At 38.3% G+C, this 23,318-nt stretch overlaps 1 protein-coding gene across 2 annotated transcripts in view; it reads left to right on the top strand.

Annotated features, from left to right (window-relative positions):
- Positions 1-23,318, top strand: part of Sema2a (Semaphorin 2a) — a 558,354-nt gene that overhangs the window by 134,049 nt on the left and 400,987 nt on the right. The window lies entirely within an intron of this gene.

The following is a 23,318-nucleotide window of genomic DNA, read 5'->3' as shown; positions in this document are numbered from 1 at the left end:
GAAGAATCAAAGTAATGTGTGTTGGAGGTAGAGACTGCAGATATTTATGAATTTATGGGAAATTAGATTAATACACAAATTTGCAGAATATATGTAATATAAATATAATAAATATAGAAAATATCCAAAATAGAGTACTTACAGATTTATGATATTTAAAGCGTAAAACATTTTTATTTAGGTTCCACTCTTTAGTTGTGTCCATAAAAATGTGAATTTGCAGAAATATCTGCGGTTCATTTATAAATACCCTATAATTGAAAATATTTTTTCGAATGCGATTTAGAAATTTTTGTATTCGAAAGCAAATTTAAATTTAGAAATCTCATTCAACGCTAAACAGTCTTGGGAAAATATTCTCTCACTTAAAAGAGAAAATGAACCAACCTGTTATATATAAGTACAAACACCGTGTTACTGTACTTAGTTCAATGGAATACGATCTACTCGAATCAGTTCGTAGTACTACGACTATTAGAAATTACCTTTAATTTCGATCGGGATACAGATATACACACCGCAAATAGTGGTTTTCAGACCTCAAATACCGAGTCCCTGAATCCTGGATCTTGCCACTACTCCCGCAAAGTTGTGAGACCTTATTCGACAAAACCCTCGATTCGAGGAACATGTCTAGTCCAACATGTAAAACTTCGACCGCTAAGACCTTCTATATGTGCAACCAATCCCGAACTGCCAAAGGATCCCGGACCTCAACCGCACCAGCCACGCAGCCGGGGTTCCAAGGACTGGGTTGCCCAGGATTACTTGAAGATTATAAAAGCATCAGTGACGATACCTCGCAACTTTGAGACCTACCACGAACTACCTCGATAATCGTAGGTCTTCGATTAGTAAGATCTTGAAAACATGGAACCCGTCTGATGCCTCCCTAACTGCTACGTGGGTGGAAAGATGGCTCGCACAGATGTGTCCCATAGACAGCATAAGGGCAAGAGATATATTGTGTTCACTCCTCTTTCGCTGTGTGGATGTAGATGCTCTTAAACAGTAATGGAAATATGTGTGCTATGTTTTTAATATTGTTACAGAAGAATGTAGTTCTATTACATAACATTATAAACCATTAGGTTTGCGTTTCTTCGACTAGTAAATTTTCTGCTTTGAATCACCGTGTCAAGTGATTAGAATCTATAGTTCTGGTTACACGTGATTCCGATAGCAGGAGCTTCTCGACATTCCACAGTTCTGAGATCTGACAATCCGGCGTTAGATTAAGCGGTTCCTAGGAAATAGGATCGCAAAGCTTCTGAAACCTCAAGATCCTATTAATCACGCATTCAACCATCTCCTAGAAGTAATTATTTTATATTTTTTAATTTCTCTATATTTAACACCGCAGTCTTCGTACTCATCCCTCTGACGGCTAAATTTTCCGTGATACGTGAGATATTAAATATGTTCAACTATGATTGCAACGTTTTAGAAACTTGTATTCCCTTAGAAAGTTGTATCGTCTTAGGAACTGTATGTACCTGCTCTGAATGGAATAAATACCTTTCATGATTATAAATTATAGAAGCTAGAGTGTTAATTCGGCCAATCGCGGGGAGACGCAATCGCGAGGAGAGACGTCAACGGGAGTCGTAAATTCCCGTTACGATTATATTAATCGACACCACGAGTTGATCGATCCCCTGATTTCCGTTAAGATAATAGGGGTGATTAAGTTTATATAACACTGTGATTCACAGAATTATAAAATATATATTTCCAACACTTAAACTACACTGTTGAGTAGATACAAATCGTCAATAACAACTTATCGCACGAATATGAGATAGACACGAATAATAGAGCAAAGTTCGTACAGTCGAATTTCGTATGTTAGTGGACGTAGCACTAGAGGATACTTGATAGACACTAGATTTTGATGCTAGACTTCGACGTTGTCGTATGTAGACGAGGTAGGTTGATTTGACCTAGCGATGTTGACGAAATATTCGACTTGACTCTCCTGTGGTCGTAGGAGAAGTGATGAGTAGGAAGCCTCCGACCAACGTGGTTCGTGAGTGACCTCTCTAAAAACCAGATGTGCGTCGAAAATATTTTTAGTCTCAAAAATCTTTTAGGACGACGGATTGAACGAAGATACATGTACACAATGAAAGAGAAAGTTATGGTTGGTCCTCAGGTTTGTTGAGGGTCGAAATGACGTTACGCAGGCCATCGGCTGCCCGGTCGCGAGAGATGCAGCGCAGATGTTTTAGGCGACGTAACATAGAGTGTTATGAAAAAAGTCATATCGTTTCTCCGTCAAACATTTTCAAAAATTGTTATGTATTTTTCTCTCTGCTATATGCGTTTTTATATTTTTTAAGTTCATAGGTTGTTATCCCAATAACATTAACCCAATCAGTTTTATACAATAGACCTGTTTCTCGATATTCTACTGTACTTTCCCAACGCGTTCCTACGAAATGTTATTCAATTATTTATGTAAAAGTATAAGCCAGTATTTGATGAAGTCTAGTTCAGAATACATATTACTTAAATTGCTGTGTCTGCTACAATTTCTGGTACGAATGTACGTTTTCTTTCACCTCCCGACAAGATGTTTATTCACCATAAGTGGCGGCTTCTTGCTGCTTCAACTTCGCCATCCTTCGGTATTGTGAATAGCTACCGTGATGGCTCTTTTCACGAACTACTTTCCATCATCCGTTATCACTCTGAGCATCTGTGGCCTCATTTGCAACCATGTATGGGCTGTTCCGCCCAGTTCTTTTCCCTTCTTCGTCTTTCTCTCTTTATTCGTTTCTTCTGCTTTCTCAACTTCTCGCCCGTTTAATCTCACTGGCTTTTCACCGAGCGAAAACTTTTTCTTCTTCGACTTTTCTTTCCTCGAACCGAGCCTTTTCATGGAACACTGCAACTCCGTTCGTATTCCTTCTCTTATTCCTGCATGCATCCAATATGAAATCTTTTTTATCCATCAAATTATATTTTGCGCTATAAATTTCCACTATTAACGTCGATGAATTTCGGAACTGCGATCTATAATTGCTTTTCGTAAATCCCACGTTAATTGGTAAGCTACGATCAGGCGTGCAATTGGACATCGAACAACCTGCACCTAACTGTAGTCATGTGTATCTAGCGTATGATTTACCTCGTCCCTCGTATTCCCTTGAATCTCACACAGGCACACTATAGTATTTCAACATTTACTATAGAAAACTTCCGTGTCCATATTGAATACGTTATATAAAACACTTTGAAATTCTGTTGGCATTGTGTTGAGATACCAGTGATTATATTACTCGGATTTGAAACCAATCTGAAAATGTATCTATCTATGTATGTAGAAATTACAAGATCATTGAAAAAAATTAATGTACGGATAAATAGACATTTCAAACAGATAAGCGTCAAATATAGTTCCATTGCATATTCATGCAATAAATATTAACCATTTAAATACTTTTGATCAGATATCCAAACGTGTACTTTCCTGAGTCTGTACGTACAACAAGTGTGTACGCATTAGAAATATGCCTCTAATACAGGTTTAAGCGTGCGTTAAATTTCCAATGTGCAGGACGACGTAACGTATGTGAAGAGCATCGCAATCCCGGTGTCGTCTCTAGCCTGGCGGCATCAAAGCTTATATTGCTGGAAATAGGGGTGTCTTGGAAAGGGTCTGGCGATAGAACAACTCGTAAACTGCCGCTATTCCGTGTCATCATCGAACTTGTTTCCGCCTAAGCAGGCGTTTTGAAAGCGGGAGATTGCACGGCCCAATTGAAAGGACGGCTGGTGCAGGAAACAGCGGCCGTAGATGTGGAGGCGGAAAAAAGTTGGCGATTTACATGTGCAATTTTCCGCGAGGCCAATGGACGCACGTGCGCCGCGTTACGACCGCGTTCTTGCCTCGTGTTACGCGTTACGAAAGTAGCTTCTTATTTCCAGGCGTAATCGGCGTGGCCATTTCGCGTCGTCGAGGTGAGATCGTCGTCGGCGCTTTTCTTCGATATAAATAAAGTGTGTAAAATATAGATAAAGATATAAAGTGTGCTTATTACCATTATCATTGGACGATAACGTTGCATTAATTTTTGCGAAATTATGGGTAATATCGGCACGATAACGCGAGAAGCCACCATGACGATGGCGTGAATTGCAGAATGTTGGGGACGACCAAATCGACTCGAAACGAAGGAGCAACGGTTGTTTGCTTGGCACGGGAATGACACGGGTACGCGTGAATTTTCGACTGGAATCACAGTGTACAGGCTCTCAAGGAAACACTAGGAGTCCGCGTTTAATTGCGTTTACGAGCTTGCATTGCTACTTGTCATCGTTAATTAAATTACATTTACACGACGAAGCTCGGACAGAGATTCGAAGAAAATATGCATAAACCTGAAACGTAGAGTAATTGGTGGCTTTCAGCTTTGATTCGGTGGAACGTGCGAAATGTCGCTTAACCCTTAAATAAATGCGCTTGCCGTGATATGGGTCGTTATCATATATACAAAACATGGTAAACATCGCGGTACGTGCTCTGGAAAAGAATTTTGTCCTAGAATTTGGCTTTATCGTTATTGCAAGATGTTATTACTTTTATCTGCTTGGTATTCTCAAGATTATTTACATTTTATGTATTCTTTAATACGAATGTATTTATATCGCTTGTTTTACGTGTGGTATTTATTTTTAATGCTAGGAATTTATTTATTTCTTTTTTGTAACTTTACAAATTGTATGCAACTACGTATATTAAACTCGGAAATAAAAATATTACTGATAAATAAATACACAGTAATATCGTTTAAGCAATGTATTATATTTTTTGCGGAATTATCATGAAGTAATTGCGTTATTTGCTCAAATGAAACTTTTAAAATGGATGCTAATTATACAATCGTTTCATGCGTTCTATATTATAAGACATTATCTTAATAAACAGTTTGCAAACAAAATTTTACCAAACCTGATAAAAGTAGTCGTTAAAATATTAGACTAATTTTTACAACGCGTCGATCTTATAATGAACTACCAAATAGAATTTCTTAAAACTTAATTTAAATTATTAACATCAAGAGAGGAAACTTAATATTTCCATGAATTTTTGAAATATTTCGTACTAGAAAACCTGCCCCAAATATCTATAATATTAAAGCGCGAATACCCAAAACGCGTTTCCTTTTTCCCTCTCCAGCAATAAGTCTTGTCTCCCTCCGCCATACGTTAAGCATTGTCACAGTGCGCGGCGGAACATACCGAAATCGGGGCAACTTAGAGATATTCTGGGCAGGCCTCCGATAACTTTTACGCACCCTCGGTGCTTTATAAGCGCGTACGCGGACCGGCAGAAATGGTTTTACATATATCACATCGGTGAAATTCGATAAGGGTAGAACGGTGTTCGCGTGGGGTGGAGAAGTTCTCTCGTGGCCTGGGCCGACTTTGAGCTTTTTCAAGCCCTGGTAAGCTTAGTCGATTAACGGGAAATGCCCGTGTGTACGTGGTTCCTCCTGTACTACGAGAGAGCGAGACTGGGAAGAAACGCGACTGGTAACTCCGTCGTCCGACGAACATGAAAATTGTACGTAGCCACAGCACGACCACCTTCTTCCAACGCCTTCTCTACCTGCGCCATCCACCTCACGTGCAGACCACGATGTCTCTGGTCTTTGCAAGGGCCTGGCTAGAACTGAGGTTTCCTTTAAATATTCATTCCGTGTAGCGGCTCTGCCCTGCCCACTTTAATGTTCTCCCGTTATCCCAGACACTGTTCTGCTTTTTGCATATGAGCGTCAAGCTGCGTGTATTTTTTTCTCTGCCTTTTCTAACCAGGACTGGAAGAAGAACGAATGAAGGAAACTCTGGTATGCGGGGCGAGGGACTCTACAGACGCGAATATCCCCAAGGTACAGATTTAATATTTATTCCTACGAGAGGACGCTCGTTGCCTGTACGAAACTTCTGTTCGCCGTTATATTTCTACCTTCCCTGAGACCTTCCCGTGTTCTCTCGTTCGTCCTAGTCCCTTGTGTCGTTCGAGCTGTATATTTAACCCTGACGCGCTGCCACTCGCGAGCTAATCCGTGTCCTGACGCTCGTTCTTGCATATCTTCCTCGTCGTTTTCAGTGGCTCGAAGGATAGTGGGGAAGTTGATTGTAGCAGCGATGGAAGTTTGCTGTGAGATCGAGTATCTTTATGTTGTACCATGTACGTGCATGAAGTTTAGAAGAAGTGTATTAACGTTATTTATACGAGTATAGTTTTTATATACGAATTAATACGTAGTGATATACGTATTTGCATATTTTTAATTATAAAGGAATGATAAAAGATTTATTTCAGTCTGTAATGTAATCGTTACTATTTTCTATACTTTCTTGCTATCTTAATGGTTTTTAACACTTGTTTTGTAGCATCGTGTCACGGAAAGCACAAATGTGCACAGAAATTTATTGATTGATCTAATAGAAACAACTTACTTTATAGTTATTTATATTCAACAATGAGTAAACGAAAAGTTAAGATGATTATCCATAAAACATAAAGAATATGCCGAAGATACACCAACGTTTCAACACTCAAATAAATATTCAAACAAACAGATAAACATATCCTATTAAATCATATTTTACGATAAATAGATGGTTACATATACAGGGTGGTTGGTAACTGGTGGTACAAGCGGAAAGGGGGTGATTCTACGCAAAAAAAGAAGTCGAAAATATAGAATAAAAAAAATTTTTTTTTTAATTTTTTTTTTAAATTCTTCTATCGAGACAACGATCTACAGTGAGATCCGTTATAACGTACCGCGTGAAAATTTAAAGTCGATTTTCTCGAAAACAAAGCCTCAAACGAAAAATTTTTATTCTATATTTTCGACTTCCTTTTTCGCGTAGAATTACCCCCTTTCCGCTTGTACCACCAGTTACCAACCACCCTGTATAACTCGCACTACGAGCTCCTCCATTTCAAACAATGCAATGGCTTCATTTTCCCTCCGAGTTCAATTTGCTCCTAGAACATACTACACAAGATCTTATACGGCAGTTTTTCGCCAGGTGTAGTACCTTTACATTCGTAATGACGACGTTCTATCAATACTTTACTTCTCGATGGTTTCATCTGTTTATCGATCTCACTTGCAAGTCAGCCGTCCCTAGGTACAAAAGATTTTCATATTTTTGGTGATCTACATTTTCACATCCCCTTGGATAGGTCGCGAAACAGTATTCTGTTCGAACCTTTGATATTCAACAAATCGATGGTAGTAACTATCATGTAAACGCATACACTGTGTGTCTGGAGTTGCATGCGGCCCCTGTGATGGCCCAGCTTTGGCAGTCCTTGAGCATACTCGTGCACACACGCAAGCGGTTGTAATCGTGGCGCGGTCTCAGGTGCAGCGTGACCGACCCATTGACACGTAGGCGTCGTTAAAGGGAAAAGGCAATCGTGTTTCAAAGGAGCCATTATTTCGGCGTCGTGGCACACCGGTAACACCGGTGCGCATCGGCTCTTCCTCAGTGACATCGCTTCCGCTTTCATTGCCTTCTCTTTCGGGCAAACCGACGCATGGCATAGCGTTAGGGGCGGCGCGGCACGGTGTAGCGCGACGACTCGTAGTGTTCGTTTAAACCACCTTCCGTAATGCTGCAATCAACCGTACGTTGACCGTAGTAGTAAAAGTAACTATTCCGCTGTTGGAAAGCTTACCGATTGCTTATACCCTGACTCTAACAGTCGGCTTTAACAGTCAGCTACCAGCTGGCTAAAAAAGGCTAGGCGAGGCTTGGCTGGAAACACCGTCATAGCAAATCTTGTCGGTGACCACGTATCCGCTCACGATTGCGATAAAAGCTGGATTAAAGGTCTTTAGAGTCGCCTGAGTATTTTAGTCGACCATATAAGAAGAATGCGAGCAGAACGTTTACGAGCCACGATCAAATAAACGGATGGAAGAAACGGCCAATTCGATCTTCGTCGTCTTTTCGGTGGCAGAATTATTAATTAGCCGCGCGCGTGCGTCTGGCACGCGAGAGATTTATAGGGGATGATTTTTGAACGCTGGCAGGGGAAGATATAATTAATCGTCGAACGTGTGCGACCTGAAAGAAAGTGGTCTTAATTTGACTCGAAGGGTAGTTGGACAGTGTAATAGTGAGAAATCGTGTGTTTGAAAATTATGTTCGAATTACGTTTTGGTATGTGGGAAACATATTTTACAGTCATGAAATTACTACGATCACGTAACATTAACGTCCTCGGATAATGTATCGTGAAATTCGTGTTAAAATACGCTTGCGAGCGAATTTAAAACGAAGACATATGGTACGTATGTTCCGCGTTTGAATGGGTAGAATGCGACTGGAAAAAATATTTATCGTTTAATGTTATTGATTTTTTATTACTGGAAAAGTTGGCTATCTGCATAATTTCAAATTGAATTTGTAATTAACTTAAACCAGTTGGTCGAATTTACTAGTATATCGAGTGAAAATTGATTCGTTTCGACGAATTTCACGTTATCGACATCGTCTTCCAATTTCATTCGCTTTTAATCCAAGAATGAAATGAGATTGAAATACGATTGGTATTAAGCTTTTAAATGATATATTTATCTTTGCGTGGAAATATCATCATTCGTTTAAGGTATTCATGAATTACAAATGATAACTCGCGGAATGCTTCCTTTCAAAAGATTTTTATATGGTTTAAAAGATATATATATATATATATATATATATATATATATATATATATATATGCAAGATTCATATCATATATTACAACGAACAAAATATTTATGAGCAACTTTGATATATTAGCTGTTCATAAGTATCTGTATTGCGCGCAGTATCTAAGTTGAAGGTAGCTCACACTATACATTATTGTTTTATTGGTCGCGTGCAAAAGTGTAGGTGGCACTGACATGATATCCTCCAGGGACCAAAGGCCCTTATCTGCACTGCAGGCAATGCACCTAGCTGCAATACTGTCGATTCCGGCCTTTCTGATCTTTGTTCTGTTTCTTTTCCTCTCTTGTTTGAATCTCCAAACTCTTTCTCCTTCGTCGATATGTCGTAATAAAATATTAAATGCAACAAGATGATGCATCATGCAATGAACAATGAAAAAATAATAAAAAAATTGAGTAAAGAAATCCATTTAACACTCCTATATTTTCAAACGTAATATTAGCTTGTTCGAAAAATTCGTCGTGTATTTCACAAAAAATTCTGCGTTATATTCAGTATGGTTGGAGGAGGATTATTTATCATGAATTTCTGTCAGATATTTAAATACTGGCTAAAAGGGTTTCTTCTTTAAAAACAAAACATCATTGTACGATATCCGCAATGTTTAATTGCATTCGTCCTATTCTTTGATTATAGCATAACATTACAATCATATATATATCCTGTTTTTGAAATTGTCAAATAGTTTGTTGAAAAAAAGAAACTACTCGATTCATAGCACAAAATAATCGAAATTCAATAAAATATTAATTCTTTAAGAATACATTACCTTTAAATTTTTCTTACCTTCCGATAGATCCAATATAATATATATAAAGGAGCGACAATTTAAAATGAAAACGCATGTTAAAAATGTGACACAGAACAATGATCTACAATCGCTACTTTAAGAATATTTCCCAGCATCGCTGTGATATAAAAAGTTACACAAGAAAATGGCACATGATTCTTTCGTAAGATCATCCTTTCTCTCAACCGATGTAACCTTAATGGAGCAATCTTGTGCGAAGTTCACAGATTAATTGGCTTAACCGATGAACATCGATCCGATTCTTTTCTACCCTCGCGTTTCTGGTAATCGTGGGTTATCGCGCCACCCGCCTTCCCCATTTCCACCCTCGCCGAGCTATCATGGAACGTGTAATCTTTCACCGACACCGTATTTCTCTGTTCCTCGCTTTGCCGTTTCTTTCTTCTCTGTTCCACGTCCATCGCGATCCTACCTTTTAATTCGATTACAAGTGAACCCGTGAACGTACACGAACAATGTAAACTGTTACAGATTACTTAATCACGCGGTATGATCGCTACATTCGTGGTTCGCATATACGACTATCGTTCCTTTCACCGACTTTATTGCAAAATCTCGAATCATATCTGTTTCGTTTTTATACTTTTTTCCGTTTTATCTTATCATATCACATATTATCGTGGTTATATCACATTTTATTATAACTGGACGACGGATTCTTATACGAAATTTATACTTTTATGCTTAATTTTCCATGCAAATTTATATGAGCGGAAGTACTACTTAAATCATTTATATTTACCTGACGAAATAAAATTTAGAGATTTATTCCATGTTGTAAATATAACAATGTAAAGTTTTCCTTCAATCTTTTATATTCTCTAGAGTTTTCTTTTGTTTCTTTAACTTTGCTGTGAATGCATAAACATTCGCAGTCTGGCAATGTGAACGCGTTATTGTCTTTTTTTTCTCTCCTTGAATATGGAAATGATAATTTCGCAATTATTTATGTTTATACGAAAAAAAGATACGATGTCATATGAAATGATTATAGTCGATAGTACAGATTGTCGAAATTTCGTTTGCAAAGTAACAAGTTCGGTGACTAGAGGTACCCACTGTTTCAGTGACTAGCCCGCGCAGCCGGCAGCGATCAATACAACCCCAAACCTCGGTTCGCGTATTTCCGAACCCAGTTTACCAACCGGTCGACGAAAACGCCCGAAATTCTATCATGGAATTGCAATTTCTGGAACCCGAAGAATGCGCGTTACACAGCGTTGCCGGTTGTTTATCGCGATATATTTCTTCGATGCCGTAATTTTCCCATATACAATGTACACGATGCGAGAGATATCGTCAATATTCAGTCAGCCACGTGAAATTATAATCAATTCGGGTTCGATACTCAATATGGATTATCAAGTTCACATAAGAATCGCGAAATGATATTTTTAATTCGCGCACTTATTCATCAGTAATCGACAATAATACATGGAAACATTTAACTGAATATTAACCTTGCTTGCAATTTATGCAAACAGATTCGATTACCTCCGTAATTTCGAACCGTGCTAAATATCTAAATGCATCATGCCAAATCTTCATGGGATATTAATCGAATCGTGGATATTTCAGGAATGATACTGTACAATATTTCGTCATTAAATCTATTAATTGTTTTCTATGTGCGACATACTGAAAAAGTAAAAGTAAATATATATTCCACTTCCGTTCTTTTAAATCTATTATTCCTGTATAATCTCTCAATGTAAATAAAGTATCTAAAAATATTTTGATATATTTAAGAACCTGAAAGAAATAAAAGTAAAAAAACAGCACTTTAATGTTTCAAAACTTAACGACTTACGTTTTAATCCGGTAGCACAGATTTGATGATACGATTTACACTTTTTTATATTTTCTTGCTCCCCATAATTTTCCACGATTAATTTCAAGGTATTCCAACATAGTGACACAAAGCAAATGATCGGGCACGAAATTTGGATTATAAATACTATTTTCTCAGGCAATTGCCGCGAGCTAGATATAGGAAAGGCATTGCCGTGTTTAGGGTGGGAAAGTCTTAGGCTTCCGGATGCAACGATATTGTCGGCAGACTTCTTTTCCTATAGAGATTACAGGTAGCCAGGCCGTAGTTCAAACGTGCGTGCAATTAAGTCGTAGAGACGCAAACCTCTAAATTAACTTATTAAACGCGAATGTGCCGGTGAACACGAACGCTTAACGCGCCTACGAAGCAGTAAATAACATTCAGGGCCGCATTTTCTAGCCGTATATCAGTGCAACCCCACGTGGAAGAAGGCACATGTAAACGAGCAGGATGCACGCTGTTCTGCGAAAGAAGATTGTACTTTATTGCATCGAGCTTCGTAGTGTGATTTCATTTTTTAAAGAAAGGGCAATTGCGCGTTTCTAGGCAATTTTCGGTAAATTCTGAAAATCTGTTGTAATATTATAATATCATATAATTGACAAATATCCAGACTGAGAATGTTTATACATTTGTGAAAAATTTAACCCTCTCATAGCGTAACGTGAGAAAAATTCAACCAGGTCGTCAAATCCATTAATATAAAATTATTTCCTGTGAAAAAGTATATTATTTTTGTAGCTAATTTCAGAATTGCAAGAAGTTTCGACGATAAAGAAACGATTATTTTCTAAATTGTTCGTTCTGAACTCATTGTCATTTTACTATTCTGTTGAAGAATTAAATATGCGAAAATACGCAGAATGTGAATGTGAAAATAAGAATCTCGTTAGAAACAAATGTTCATTTAAATTTCACTGCATTATTTGTATTCGTATATACTTACAAATATAAATTTGCATAAACATTCACAGTTCAGTCATATTTATTGTTTTGCACTATATTAAGATAGATCTTTAATATTTAATATTTACTTAATTTGAAGTTTCTGGAATCTACAAATAGTTGTTATTGAGAGAAAATCTGTATAAATGTACTTCATATTTGCATCCATGTTTCTCAGCTACAAACAGTTTTGCTTTGATCTTCCTCAAAGTAGTTATATGTATTTAGAATCCTACTTACATGCGTCCCTCTGCATAAACTATTTGTAGAATTTCAGTTTATTTCAGCTCTACATAGATCATAAAATCATAAAGTATATCATAAATAAATCATAAATAAATATATCATAAATAATAAATATCATAAAGTTTGTCGTGTTAGTCTTTTAAAATAATACGACCAAAAGAAACACCGATTAGCCATAAATTTATCAGAGACGCATGTTGCAAAACGAAATTATATATAGATGCGCGTACAATACTTCTTTCTGTAAAATAATATCGGAATATGTTCTGATATGTCGAATCAATATATTATCCATTTTCAAGGGAGATTAATTCTCGTCATTTTCTACTACAGTAACGTATTATAGTCAAACACAAATTCTCTCTTTATAAACGAACAAGAGTTCACATAAAATTAATTTCAAACGAAATTATATACAACGAATATAGAAGTTTTCAACAGAACATGTAGAGCATAGAATATCTAAAACTCTGTCATAAACCATCGGTACATAGTCGCTGCTGGATTTCGCCAATCAACACGCTTTTCCACATGAATTTTCTTCAGGGTCGTCGACTCGCAAATACAACTTCGCCGCAAATCCGAATTCCGTGGGGGGCAAAGATGATCTGTTTCCCTCTCTACTGCTCTTTATCGGGCTTCCGTAATCCAGAAGCAGCTCTGAAAGTTTTGAAGTCCGATAAAGCGAACTGCGATTATGAAAGTTTCCTCTCACTGCTCTCTCACTCACTCTCTTTCTCTCTTCCTCCTCCCGTTTGGTTTAACTGTCCAACGTTGCACGATGTACGGTTCGACGGGATTCAAAATTAAATCCATAACAGGCTTTGTTTGGCTTTCGTCTTTTTTTTTCCACCCCGTACAGCTGCAACTGAAAGGTGAAACGGTGAGATTTGAGTCTGGTACCAGTGTGGTGCCTCGTATTTTACAATCGGTTTCACCGGATGACGAGACAGTTAATTACTCGACGAATCTATTCTAGACATTTCGATTCTAGTTCTATTCTAATGAAAGATTTGTTTAAAATGCTGCTCTTGTGAAAATATTCTTTATAACAAATTTTTACTTAGGTATACGGTTAATTTTAGATTGAATTAGTCTCGTTTGCTGTAATTAACGTTTAAATCTGTAGCGTTTTTGTACTTTTATGATTTACTTGAATAAAAATTATTGTTCGCTTTTAATTATCAAATGGAAAGATCTGTAGTACGAACTTTAGAATTGAGGAAGAGCTTTTTTGCAAAAAAAAGATTTGACTCTCGTAAATCAATGGGAACTCGGGCCGCACTGAATCGATTGCGGAATCGATTCTTTCGCTGGCGGTTCACTAAATAAAGGTCTGGCTCCAGTGACTTTTGGTACGATAGCTTCTAGATCCCTTTCACTCACGCCAGTCGGTCCGGATCCTGTAATCTGTTATCGTAAAAATCCTGCTCGCTCACTGGCTTTAAAGGGAGAGAGGGACGTGCTGTATGAGACACGAGATTCGGAGTCGGGGTTTTTAGGATAAAAAAGAAGGGAGAGAGCGCGTGATGGAGAAAAGGGACGAGACGTCACCCTTCGAGAGACGGAGGAGTATCAATATCACGCCTCAGTGCCGTCTCCGCTAAAATCCCTACCTAGCCGTCTCTTTTCGCCCGTCCCTTATTATCGGCTTGGAAAAATAATCTTCGAATACCTAGCCGAGGGAATGCAGCCTGTCGAATACGGGTCTGATCGCGGTTTAATTTCTGCCGTTTCGTTGTTCGTGATTTTCGATTTCGAAACAAAGTGGATTTGCCGAATCCATTCCGCGACTTCACGGATCACGATCGACTCTCGATCGATTTGACTTTCGGAAATAATATGTAGCGGCGATTTATTCGCGGTGCGTTTCACGCGAATAAACATCGATATATCAATGTTTTGTTCCGTGATACGGCATTCTGCGAATTTTGCATTTTACACCCGTTATTATGCTGTTTAAAATAATCAAAACCGACTCTATCTCTCTCTTTCTCTCTATGTATGTGTGTTCATCCGCACGGGCACCCGTGCCATAGCTGAGCGACCGCGCGCGTGCGGAAACGTTTTCGAAACTGTCCCACGGAATGATAAATAACGTCGAAGGAAAAGGGTTCCGTGGATCATTGGTAATTCGGTGGGAGAGACCGAGCCGATAACTTTTTTACGCAGCCCTGCCGTTTCACCGGCTAGCCGCGTTTCAAAGGGTGACAAAGTGTACGCTCAGCGTTATATCGTGAAGTTGAAATATCGTTTCGGTGAATTGTTCGAAATAGCGACACTTTCACGAGGTATCGGTGGGGAATGAGAATGGAAAAGAAAACGATAGAAGGGTGCTCGACGTAGATGGTTAGCGAACATGGTGGCGGTAAATAAATCTTTGAAGGGTCTTTAAATTTGTCTTGGACCAGTTACCGGTATTAACGGTTTGGCAAATTTGTATTCGTTGTATTATCTATACTTTGGCGAACAAAGAACCTGACGCCTTGCTTAATAGTGTCTAAAAGGTGTCGCTAATTTAAACAAAACCCGGAGAAACTGAGCGACAATATTTTCAGGATAGAAGAGTACACCGAGACAGCCATCCCAAGTCACCAATTAAGCCTCGGTACTCTCCTGGAACACGTTCCCGTCAAAATCAACAAGCTGACACTTTTCCAAGTACAGATTCCCTTGTTTGCCGATTTCCCTCTTCCTTTATTTACCCCCGTTTCGCCGCTGCGCCACCCCTGTTCGGTCTCGCGGCCTCTTTCATTCGAGTTCTTCCTCCTCGCTGTTGCCAAAAGTCGATTTACCGGGGAACGAACCCTCGTGACCGGTCGGTCCCTGCAAATTGCATAAGGGGTCGCTTTAAAGCGAAGTCCGCTCCCGACCGACCAAATTCTCTCGCGAAATGTCTCGCGAGGACGATGAACCCGCTTCGTTTCCAGAGGATGTCGTAAAAGTTGAACGAGGTAATCCTTGACGAGTCGCTGGATACCTTTAATGCTTTCTTAACGAGGTCTTAGGGTTGTCGTTGAAAAAGTGATTTGATCACGATCAGATTTCACACAGTATGTCTGGTTTAGGTTGTTGCCCTTAACATTTCCCCGAAGGAACGCGTTCCACTACGGTGGAAAAATTCTTCCGTTGCTTGTTACTATTTTCGGTATTTAGACTTAAAAAAATAACTTGCCTTTTTCATGTTTAAAATTCATTTACTTATTTGTTTTCCTTCATCATTTATGTCGTTAATAACAAACTTGAGTTGTATACGATACACAAATATTTTCGCTGGACGATCTTCAACCATCATTAAAAGTATATTGAAGTACATTTCATCGCTAAAACATGTTTTCTCTTCTATGTTCAACTTTTTTCTGTAAATTTTTCCTAACGGATAAATCTATAGATTTTATCTTTCGCGAAGGATTAATCTTTCCAGTTCCAAATATTTTCTGCGTCAGAGTAAACACGTTTTCACTTCCGATACAAGTAATATCGACTGTATACAACATTATTTTAATAACGTATTAAAAAATTTAGTGGAACTAATATAACGATACGAATGGATCTTTCTTACTCATATGAATCTTTGTTTCACGGTGAATGTTTCGTACCTATAGCCATATATACAAGAAGGGTTGTAAAAAGATTAAACACCAGTCTGAAACACAATGAACTCAACTGAACATTTAAGCACGTTAATGTACATGTTTTACGATGGCGAGCATAGCGTAATCGTCACCTGAACGTTGCATCCCTCGAAGCGCTAGGGAGAATCGAGCTTTATTCTCTCGGTTTCTCTCCTATCCGCCAGCGAATAGCAGACATCGGGCTACGTGGCGTGGGATGGATTCGAGGGATTTTATATTTGATGAGCGTGAAGCATGAAACGGGACTGGCGAATGCGCAGCGATGCGTTGCAGCTCGGAAATTGGGAATTTCAATGACTCGTACGCGACTGCGGCTCGTCTCGGACCGATCATTTTTATGCAACCGTTTCGTAGCTCGCGTTGATGAAAGGCAAAAAGGATGAAGATCCCGAAGAAATGAATCCATTAAATACGATTTTCAAAAGCGTTGTCCCGAGCTTCGAGCTGTTACGTCACGCGGAAGTGTGGTTTTACACGGTGAAATTCAAATTAATTACGAAATGATTTCGCGCGAAATTGAAGCTCCGGATAAGTTACTAGAAACACGATGTATTTGTATAGTTATATATAACTAGATGGAAAACGCGAAACCGCAAGGTACATCGAATCGGAACCGGAAGTCATTATGTTCACTTAGCCGATGTATATTCGTAATAATGAAATTACCGAACTGTTGATTTCACAATGTTTGATATTACTCAAGGTTTAATCGTCCTTACGAATCAATCGATCAATGTTGGTTGCAAAGGTATGTATCAGGTCTGTAAGTATGAAACCGGAATTTGCATATAGATGGCCCTAGATGATAATGTAGTTATCACTAAACTGCGTCATTGATGCCAAAAGTCTTTGTTGTCACAAACATTTTCGATTCAGAACAATACAAGTTTCATACAACAGTATAGTTTGTAATAGCGTTGAGCATGTCAAATGTTGTGCCTGGAAACTACGATTTGTGGACAGCATTGATTTTCTGTTACCATTTGAAGAAAACTGCTGCAGAATCGCATCGAATGCTTGTCGAAGCTTACGGTGAACATGCTCTTGGTAAATCACAGTGCTTTGAGTGGTTTAAAAAATTCAGAAGTGGCAATTTTGACGTGAGGAACGAAGAACGTGGAAGACCACCGAAAAAGACCACCGAGCTGTTAAAACCTGGCGAAACCGTTAATACTGAGCGCTACCGACAACAAATGATCGATTTGAATCAAGCTTTGCGTGAAAAACTACCACAATATCAAAAAAGGCAAGACAAAGTAATTTTGCTTCATGATAATGCACCATCGCATACAGCAAAACCGGTCAAGGAAACGATCGAAGCGTTCAATTGGGAAATACTTTCGCACGCGGCTTACTCACCAGACTTGGCTCCGTCCGATTACTATTTATTTGCATCGATGGGACACGCACTTTCTGACCAGCACTTCAATTCTTACGAAAATATACGAAAATGGCTCGATGACTGGTTTACCTCAAAAGAGCGACAGTTTTTTTGGCGTGGCATCCACCAATTGCCAGACAGGTGGGAAAAATGTATAGCTAGCGATGGGCAATACTTCGAATAAAATATTTTTAATCATTTTCATACAATAAACGTGTATTTTCTATACAAAAATTCCGGTTTCATATTTACATACCTGGTGTAATTCAAAGAGATTTATATATCTTGCTATGTAGAAAAATAATAAAGGTACAAATATGTTAAGAAAAACTATAAGATCTTATACAAGGAAACATCGGTTTAGTTACTAATCGAATCTCCCTTGACTGTTCGATAATTTGCTATATAATAGGATTCTTAAGGTCAAGATTTTCCATATATGAAGTATATGTAATTGTAACATGTAAAAGAATCGGTTCATGTAGTCACTTTTTGAGATAGCAGCGGGTTACCTTCGTCTTTGCAAATAGATCTTCGGGGTAAGAAGGTTTTACAAGTAATTTAAAAACTCTCTGGTATTTTCATTCGACATAATTTCCTCGGTAAAAGAAAATAAGGCAGGAAAATCCGAGGAAAGTCTATCCTCTTTCTACAATTATAAAAATGTAGGAAAGAAATCTGTTTGTCGAAAGGAGGAGCGGCCTTGTGTCTATTTAAACGCGTAATATTCTATTGAATGCTTTGTCGGATGAACATTCTTACGCTTCGTTGTAATAATTAACATTAAGCGGGTAGAAATGATTAAACATTTCTGGAGAATACTTAGCTAGACGAGGCAGGAAGAAAAACGGTCGAGGTACGTGCGGCTAAGTATTTAAGTAGAATCCTCTTTATGAAGGCTTTGGACTTATTAGCACCACCGCCATGGCAAATATTTTCCCCGTATGTCAGCGCATGCGGGGAATTTTTCTCGCATCTCTCTCTCTTTCTCTCTCTTTCTCCCTCACTGCGTCGTTTCCGGCCCATCGTTTCGTTTGGCCCAGTCGATACTCTTTCTCCGTGTTTTTTACGGTGTTCCAACATTTTTCAGCTGCGTCACTCCTTTGAAGAGGGTTCGTCTATATGCCATCCTGTACGCTCGTTAACCCAGCTTGTTTGTTTTACCTCCGTAATTATCGATTTCGATCCTGTAACGCCTGGCCGTAAACTGCATAATTTATCCAACGATAAACGACCCGTGGTAAAAATAAAGAAACATTTTTCCAAGTTTCATATGTTTCAACGCGCGACAAGAACATCGCGCGATTTTCCGCTACTCCGTAGCCATTACTACGAGGATCGCGACCAGCGGCACGATGCATTTGCAATTATCGTGCCACGAAATTGCTCTGGAATTATGCAATTTCGCCACAATTTTTCCCTTCGCCTTTTACAACGTCGACCGATTCGATGTCGTTTATTTCATCGCGCGCGCCGTTCCGTCGAGCATGCTTTCCTTTTAATATCGCAGTCAATTGGTCTCATTAAAATTAGAAGAATATTACTGAACGTATAATTACACGAATTATCGTTTTTAACTTCTTCCCACTCTTAACGGTCTGCTTGCGACATGTTCGTTTTACACAGTGTATTTTATTTTGCAACTTTCTCTCCCTGTAATTATTCGACGTTATTCGCCCCGACGATCTCGGCGGCCCTTCAACGTCGAGTCTCTCCACTATAGTGAGCGAGTGCAACAAGAAATGATCTATCGAGACGAAAGTCGTATCGCAGTGCACGTTTTAGTACGGTAAAATGCCGATTTACCCGGGACATGGTTCCATGCATCCGCGCGATAGCGCATACTGTGGCTATTTTAAAATAGCGGTTTCAGGTACACGATTCTTGCTCTTCAACGTTCATTGTTGTGCAGCTGGCATATGCCCGTATTGCATATATAACAGCATCGCGCGGTAAAATTGCGCGCGGAGAAATTTCCGCGCTCTCCTTCGCTTTTACCTCTCTTTTCTTTATTCTCACTGCTTCCATTTTAGCTTGCACCTCTCGTGTGCTTCACGCGCATTTGCGCACCCTTTTATCGGTATTTCAAATCATCGTGGAATTCCATCAACCTATCAACGTTGCTCATCCGCCAGGTGTACGCGAGAATGCACGGTTCATGAAAGTCGAGCATGCTCTTTTCTTTGGCTTTCCATTCTAGTTAAGCGACGATACTTGGAACGGACGTATATTCTTTTCCTCTTTTTAGTCTTTCTCCTTTTTTCGCTGTTCTTTCATTTTTCTCCTCGCTTCTTTGTGCCGGTAAATACCGTAGGTCTGGAAATTTCGTTGACACACGCTGAAATAATTTCAGGACCGATGACGAGAGAGGTATGGAAATGATACTAATAGAGGTTCGATTTGCCGCACCCACGCACGTGAAAGGAAGCTCGGTAATAATGTACGCTAGCCAGACGTCTGGCTAAACACGGACCCCTTCTACTTTCCAGACGGCGCTTCAATGCTCGCGTCAGTTTCTTAAGATTCTTTCTTCCTCTGGTTTGAGAATTAAGTTAGGGTTCGTGTGTAATTTCTGTTTCGTATTAATTACGTGATTTATGCAACATATCGGTACATGTTAATTTCGAATAGATATTTCATCGTGAAATAGTCGAAGCTACAATAAGTCGTTTTATTATCCAACAAAAATTTATTATCAAAAAATTAAATTTCTTCCTTGACGTAAATGATTTCGCGATATTGTTTTATGAGCTTATGTTCTGCTACAGAAAATAACAATAATATATAGAATATTCGATTTTATATACACAATTTCAGTCGGAAGAATTTCAAATGTCAATTTTCTAACATTAGCTACATAAGACAATATTTTGTTATACTTGCCTATGTATCGAATTAATAATCAGATATAAAAATTGAAATGCAAATGAAGGACGAATATGATAATACTTTTTTTGCCAATCTATGTACAAACCATAACTTGTCCACAAAGTGAAACATACACGGTGATATATTTTGTAAATATGTATTTGTTACACTCTGAAGGTTTAATTCTATCCGACTTTTCGACTTCCTACGAGTATTTACATAGGTGTTCAGAGACTCTGTTCCATTCTGCTGTAGGCTAGTAGCTTCACGGAGAACGTGTCCAACCATCCTGTGGTCAATCAGTGGTCACTTTCACCGAGACAACAGTAGAACGTCCGGAAATCAGAATACCTTGCCCGACTTCGTGGTCATTGGACCACAACTTGCCTGTCTAGAAGGTGATACGCGTCGATTCGTTTGTCGCTAGAACTCTGTTTGATTTGTCTGGTGGACATAAAACCCTATAAAACATTACTAAGTTTGATAAAATATTTAGAAAAATCGCGATATTTAAATTTTCTGACCACGGAAAGTCATAATTGACACACATATTCTGTAGTCATGACACTTATTCATGACCTAGGATCATAAAAGCCATCTTGAGATACCTCTGGAATGTTACATCTAGACTTGTCTTACTTCTGTCTTGTAACATTCATAGCAGGCTTATGGAAAACAGACTAAATTGGTTTCAGATGTCATAGAACTTTAACCTACCGACCTCGGTATCACGGAGTACTCGAAAGAGGACTCTGAAGTTTAGGAACAAGAGATCTTATTGTCTCGTGATTCTGCTGTGTCCCATTGAAACGCTTGAATCATATTTATATCTTCGTTTCTTATTTTGGCGTTTCTTTTTTAATCGTTACGTGTCAAATTCTTGTAGGTTTCAAATGCATCGAAAGTAAATAGCGCAGAATAGAAATCCAGACTAATCAGACAATTGTAAAAATCGACTTTTCTTTTTCTATCATCATTTAGTGTTTTTATATCACTATACGTAATTTTACTTATTCGTTTTTCAAAATTTGTAACCTAAGAGTAAAAGAAAGTAGTGTACCTTAACTGTAAATATAATTTGTTTGACAATGTGCAATGTACAATATATTACAAAATAATTTCCATATGGAGATTATAATTGTCGTAATAAAAATATAAAAAACATAATTTCTACTGTCATCTTTTATATAAATACCAATTGTATCTACAGTTTGTACTGTGCCTACACTTTATCATCGAACATCAATAGTATCGAGCTGCTTACGTTTCATCAAAACGTGGAAATTTCAGGAGGCGGTAGACAGACAAATTCCCTGAATCTTATTAAGTTATTAAAGCAATGCATCAAGCACCCTTTTCATGAACGGCGTCGTCCTTGGTAATCGCTGGTCGTTCGCTCATTTTTAAGTCTGCGACTTGAATCATAAGATTCTTTTGCCCCGAGCTCCTGGTTGCTAAGAGCGGTAGACGTTCCGCGGCGACGACGACGACGACGACGTTAATTACCGAATTCTTTGTACGTGCTTTACAACCGCCTTCCCCGGCAGTCTTCCTCTCCCTGAATTAAGTCCCGGGAATATTATCTTTTAATAAGTGAGATCCGACTTCGGTTTCAATGAGCAGCGGGAATAGCTATGAGGGAAAAGCGCATTGCGCTATGAAAATCCAAGCGAGAACCTGCTCTGCGTACCTGGCTTTTATTATCTTTCGTTCCACGCTCCTCTTCTTTTTTCTCCTGGCGGCCACGCAGCTTTTTCCACGATCGACTGGTAGAGTGTAAATCGGTCGTCGCTCGAATACAACGCGGTCTTTCACGTCAAAGTTCTTGCCGTCACACGTATTCTGTTTACAAAAGACAGCATTCCTCGATCTATTGAATCACATTCACTCCTTCGTGACTTTCCCATGGACGATTTACTTGAGGTTGAACACTTCGCAGTGCTGTTTATTGGTACAGAATACTTTCGACACTCTGTTTTGTTCGTAAATTTTTTTGAATGATTGAAGATCATAGGTGAAAAATGTAGTAAACTACATTCTTCGTCTTTTGTTGAAGAATAATTTTAAGATTCAATATGTCATCAGCCAATGTTATGTGACAATTATATTCCTCTTTGACTTTGAGTTAAATATTTGTAGATATATTTTTGTTATTCCCTCGAATATTCGACAAATATTAATAGCACTAAATATTCTAGTATTAATTGGATTAAATTAATATAACAACTGAGCTAATTTTATTCGTGTTTTACAAAATATAGGTTTATCAGTTATTTTTCAAATATTTATGTTATATCGTTAAACCTGTTAGCCTATTCATTTCTTCAATGGTTCTAAATCAAAATATTTCTTCCTAACCAAAATGATAACTAAAATAAACTCATCATACTTTTTCCATGCGATCTTCCATTACAGAAGAAATACAGAATCTATATTACAATATCCCAGGAAGGAAAGGAGAATATTTCAGAGAAATATCGTTTATCGTGCATGTTCTTGTTTTAAAAATATACACACCAGTAGAACAAGTAATTTTATTTTCAGCAATCTAACTTAGTTAGAAGTCAACAGAAAACATTTGAAAACCCCTTCAGTTTTATGTTTCAGTTGTTTTATTTCATAAATGAAATGAATGCTAAAATAATACACAGTTCAAATATTCAGCGAAAAAATGTCGGAACGTGTATTTCAAGCGTAATAACGACTTTCAAACAATATTTCATTAGTGGTCAAATATGATGAAGAACTACAATGAAAACCAACCCGTTTGTGGTTTTATAAAGCGAAAGCCACAATAATGCGTTCTAGCTAGGCATAAACGGCAAATTAGAAGGGTGAGGGTTTATT

The sequence above is a fragment of the Bombus flavifrons genome, chromosome 2 (assembly GCF_040668555.2).
Source record: "Bombus flavifrons isolate JBK064 chromosome 2, iyBomFlav1_principal, whole genome shotgun sequence".
In the NCBI taxonomy this organism is placed as follows: Eukaryota; Metazoa; Arthropoda; class Insecta; order Hymenoptera; family Apidae; genus Bombus; species Bombus flavifrons.
The sequence above is the reverse complement of the archived record's forward strand: the minus strand, read 5'-3'. Positions and strand labels throughout refer to the sequence as shown.